Raw genomic sequence first — 5,483 nt, 5'->3', positions numbered from 1 at the left:
ATTAAAACAGGCAGAATTCCTCCTTCTTGGAATTTGTGGATAGATGAACAAATGATTAAGATATTATCACATATGGGGCGGCGCCTGTGGCTCAGCGAGTAGGGCGCCGGCCCCATATGCCGAGGGTGGCGGGTTCAAACCCAGCCCCGGCCAAACTGCAACAAAAAAATAGCCGGGCGTTGTGGCGGGCGCCTGTAGTCCCAGCTACTCGGGAGGCTGAGGCAGGAGAATCGCGTAAGCCCAAGAGTTAGAGGTTGCTGTGAGCCGTGTGACGCCACGGCACTCTACCCGAGGGCGGTACAGTGAGACTCTGTCTCTACAAAAAAAAAAAAAAAAAAAAAAGATATTATCACATAGTGGTAAGGACACTGAAGAAAATAAAATAGCGTGTACAAGTATCTTGGTGGGAGTTTTAGTGTAGCAAAAGATGATCATTATTCACATTTTCATGTGTGTGGTTTTCAAGGTCTTTTTTTCCCCCTTAGTATCTGTCCTTCTTCTCCTTCCATTAGGATCTAATTATATATCATCTGTCTAAAAATGGGATCCTGAAGTACATTCCGTGTTGTAACCTTATTTTCTTCACTTGATATATTGTGAACATATTTCTGTTTCATTATTTATTCATCTGCATCACAATTTTTATGCATGCAGAGCAATTCATCACACAGGCTGTAGCCTTGGTGTACGATCAGTCCTTTAGGCCTGCACATAGGTGGCTGCCAGTGTGCTGAAGAGATGATGGTTCTGGAAACGACCCCTTTCTTTCCTTTGTCACTGCTCTCTGGCTCGAAGCTTGTCCTGTCCCTCGTGACTAGTCAGTCCCCTGACTCCGTCTTACACTTTTCTGCCAAGGTTTGTATTTCTGATCATGTCACTCTTCTTCACTGATCTCTAGACTGTCATTGGCTCCCCGTCCCCTACACAATAAAACCTAAGCGCCTTAGCTTCACCGCTGCTGCGTGGTGCACCGGTAAAACTGGATGGCTTGAATCAGCACCTAACACCCATAGTCAAAACCGCAGTGAGACCCCACTTTACCCTTACTAAGATGGCTGTGAAGGCGGCGGCGCGCTCGGGCGGTCTGAACCCGCGTCTCGCTGCCACCGGCTGGTGGCGCAGTAAGTGTGAAGGGCTCGGGGCGTCGGACGCTCCCGGGGCCCGCGGGCTCAGGGCTCCGTCCCCTCCGCCGCCTGCGCCTGGCGCTGCCGCTGCCCTGCCCCAAGGCCCCCAGAACTGTCGCCTGCGGCCACCGGACCCAGCCTGGACCTGAGGAGGACTAGGTGCGCCGGCTGCAGCGTCTTGATGCAGAACTTTTGGCATGCGAAGTCCAAGTTGAATAATAGCTAGGATTCCAAGTAGACAGTTTTGTGGCTGTGGACATGCCCCAGGTCAGTATTTCCGTTCAGGGGTAACTTCCACACTCTTTACCAGGGTTTCGGTCGAGCTCTCCTGTACTGGCAAAGTAAATTCTAAAGTTATGATATTAATGCAGCTCCATCTGACAGTAAATTCTTCAAACATTTTTACAGTCCTATATATTTTTGTAAGCTTTTTATTTTTATTTTTAAAATTTCTTTTATTAGTATTATTTCTTATTAAATCATAACTTTGTATGTTGATGCATTTATGGGGTTCAGTGTACTGCTTTGATATACAATGTGAAATGCTTACGTTGAACTAACACATCCATCACAGTTATACTCATTTCTTAATAGTTTTGAAATGCACTGTTGCATCATGTGCATTAGGTGAGGTCCCCCCCCAAATGCCCTTCCTCCTCCCATATTCCCCTCTCCTGCCCTCCCCTCTCTCTCTTCTTCCCTTCTACTTTCTGGACTATAGTTATGTTTGCCATTCATATGATTATATATTGATTTCATAGTAGTATGGAGTACATTGGATACATTTTTTTCATAGTAGTATCCAGTACATTGGATACAGTAGTAAAGTGTCTTGAGAATATGTTCCAGCTCCATCCAGGTAAACGTAAAAGACTTGAAGTCTCCATCTTTTTTATGGCTGCATAGTATTCCATAGTGTACATATACCATAATTGTTAATCCATTCATGGGTCGATGGGTACTTGGGCTGTTTCCATGTCTTGGCAATTATGAATTGGGCTGCAGTAAACATTCTGGTGTAAATGTCTTTGTTGTAAAATAATTTTTGATCATCTGGAATTTTTGATCACCTAGTAGAGGAATTGCAGGATAAAATGGTAGGTCTACTTTTAGTTCCTTGAGTGTTCTCCAAACTTCTTTCCAAAAGAAGTTTGCATTCCCACCAGGAATGTAGAAGTGTTCCTTTCTCTCCACATCCACGCCAACATCTGTACTTTTGGGATTTTGTGATGTGGGCTAATTACTGGAGTTAGATGATATCTCAAAGTGGCTTTGATTTGCATTTCTCTGACGATTAAGGATGATAAGCATTTTTCATGTGTTTGTAGGCCATGCGCCTGTCTTTATCAGAGAAGTTTCTCTTTAAGTCTCTTAAGCCCACATAGAAATGGGTTATTTGTTCTTTTCTTATTGATTAGTTTCAGTTCTCTGTGGATTCTAGTTATCGACCTTTGTTGGCAGCATAAGCTGCAAAAATCTTCTCCCATTCTGAAGGTTGTCTGTTTGCTTCACTGACTGTGCTCTTGGCTGTGCAAAAGCTTTTTAGTTTGATCAGATCCCAGTAACGTATTTTTGGTGTTGCTTCGATTGTCCAGGGGTGGGGTGGGGTGGGGGGAGTCCTCCTCATAAAATATTCTCCCAGGCTGATTTTTTCAAGTGTTTTCCCTGCACTCTCTTCTACTAATTTTATAGTTGTATGTCTTAAGTTTAAATCTTTTATCCAGTGGGAATCCATTTTTTTTAATGGTGAAAGGTGGGAATCCAGTTTCAGTCTTCTACAGGTCGCTAGCCAGTTCACCCAGCACCATTTGTTAAATAGGGAGTTTTTCCCCTACTGAATATTTTTGATTGGCTTGTCGAAGATCAAATGACGATAAGCAGCTGGGTTCATCTCTTGGTTCTCTATTCTATTTCATAAATCTACCTCTCTGTTTTTGTGCCAGTACCATGCTGTTTTGATCATTGTAGATTTATATATAGCCTAAAGTCTGGTAACATGACACCTCCTGATTTATTCTTATTTCTGAGTAATGTATTTGCTGTTCAAGGTTTTTTTCTGATTCCATATAAAATGAAGTACTAGTTTTTTAAATTCTTTAATGTATGACAATGGTGCTTTAATAGGGATTGTATTAAATCTGTAGATTGCTTTGGGTAGTATGGACATTTTAACAATGTGGATTCTTCCCAGCCATGAGCATGGTATGTTTTTCCATTTGTTAACATCTTTAGCTATTTCTTTTCTCAGAGTTTCATAGTTCTCTTTATAGAGATCTTTCACTTCCTTTGTTAGGTAAATTCCCAGATATTTCATCTTCTTTGGCATTACTGTAAAAGGAACAGAGTCCTTGACTATATTTTCAGCTTGACTATTGTTGGCATATATAAAAGCTACTGATTTGTAAGTATTGATTTTGTATCCTGAGACCCTGCTGTCTTCCTTGATCACTTCTAAGAGTTTTGAAATTGAGTCCCTGGGATTTTCCAGGTGTAGGATCATATCATCAGTGAAGAGTGAGAGTTTGATCTCCTCTGACCCTATTTGGATACTCTTGATCACCTTCTCTTGCATTATTGAGATGGCTAAGACTTCCATTACTATGTTGAACAGCAGTGGAGACAGTGGGCATCCTTGCCTTCTTCCTGATCTGAGTGGAAATGTTTTCAATTTTACACCATTCAATATGATACTGGCTGTAGATGGCCTCTATCAGTTTAAGAAATGTCTCTTCTATGTCTATTTTCTTAAGTGATCATGAAAGGATGCTGGATATTATCAAAGGCTTTTTCTGTGTCCCATTGAGAGAATCATATGGTTTTTGTTTTTTATTTTATTATGTGATGTATTATATTTATAGATTTGCGTATGTTGAAACATATAGTCCTAAATTTTAAATGAAGGAAAATGTGCCACAAAAAAACTTGAAGAAGTAAAATCATCAGCTTTGGACAGAAACGCTAGCAGAACTATTTATGATCCTGTACATGCTAGCTCCAGCCACGTCTACGCATGTGTTTTGTATCAATGTAGGGGTTTGTTGTGCAGTAATGTTTCTTACAGCAATAATAGTAGCTGTTTTGCACCTTCATAGTAGGAAAAGAATTTAACTGGATGACAGTGTCACTGGCAGCAGTAGTTCCCAAGGGCTGTCTTGGGTCCTCTCCACCCAGACACCTCAGCATCTGAGAGCTGACACACCCAGTTACCCACCTGTGACTGCAGATAGAGAAGAACTACCTAGGAAGTGGCTCTCTTTTGCAGGCCAAAGCCAAGGTGAAGGATTTAGCAATATCGGGGAGTGGATAACTCTAAAAGATGTACTGCAAGAAAGTACTTTTGGGGGTATTTTACATGGGCTTTTAGTAGATGAAAAAGATTCAAATAAAGAAATGCAAGCATTTGTAAAAACAGTTAAAGATCACTTCTGAAATTCAGGTGATGATGATGCTCACTGAAAGTTGTAAGCTGCGAGGTCTTCCTCACACAAATCTTCTTACTCGCGTGTGTGTAGAAGGAGGAGAAAGGCCCGTGGTGATACTGCCTTATATGAATTGGGGAAATCTTAAATTGTTTCTATGGCAGTGCAAATTAGTAGAGGCCAATAGTCCATAGGCCATTTCTCAATGAGATTTGGTACACATGGCTATTTAGATTGCCTGTGGAATGAGCTACCTGGCCAGAAGGGACGTCATCCACAAAGCCCTGGCTGCTAGGAACTGTGTCTCTGATGACTTCAAGTTAAGATCACATATAATGCTCTCTCCAGAGACTTATTCCCCATGGACTATCACTGGGGGACAATGAAAACAGGCCAGTTCAGTGGATGGCTCTTGAAAGTTTGGCTAATAATGAGTTCTCTAGCGCTAGTGATGTGTGGGCTTTTGGAGCTTATGACTCTGGGCCAGACGCCCTATGTGGACATCTACAGCCATCTACTGAGATGGCTGTATACCTGAAAGATGGTTAGTGAATAGCCCAGCCAATCAACTATCCTGATGAACTATTTGCTGTGATGGCCTTCGATCCAGAGGAGAGGCCCAAGTTTTAGCAGTTGTTACAGTGTCTCATGGCATTCCACACAGTCCCAGGAGCCTATGTCTGCCTGATTCTTCTTCATAATCCATAGCATCAGAAGGAAGAGGCCTTTTTGGGCTCACTGGAGCCTGTCATGGATACTTTATACACCTCGTATATTGCAATGCCAGCAGAAGCACATTTGTCTTCCAGAACACCGTGCCTTTAGGAATGCTTTAGAATCTGAACTTCTAAAGACAGACTTAATAATGTGGAATCTTTTCTAGATATCACTTTTATGAGGTTGAACTGAAAGGGTTTTTGTGAATTTTTGGCCAAAATTA

At 41.8% G+C, this 5,483-nt stretch overlaps 1 pseudogene; it reads left to right on the top strand.

The window, feature by feature from the left end:
* Positions 1 to 1,051: 1,051 nt before the first annotated feature.
* LOC128584400 (tyrosine-protein kinase RYK-like) lies at positions 1,052 to 5,251 on the top strand (annotated as a pseudogene).
* The last annotated feature ends 232 nt before the right edge of the window (positions 5,252 to 5,483 follow it).

This window comes from Nycticebus coucang, chromosome 4 (assembly GCF_027406575.1).
Source record: "Nycticebus coucang isolate mNycCou1 chromosome 4, mNycCou1.pri, whole genome shotgun sequence".
NCBI classification, from domain to species: Eukaryota; Metazoa; Chordata; class Mammalia; order Primates; family Lorisidae; genus Nycticebus; species Nycticebus coucang.
The sequence above is the reverse complement of the archived record's forward strand: the minus strand, read 5'-3'. Positions and strand labels throughout refer to the sequence as shown.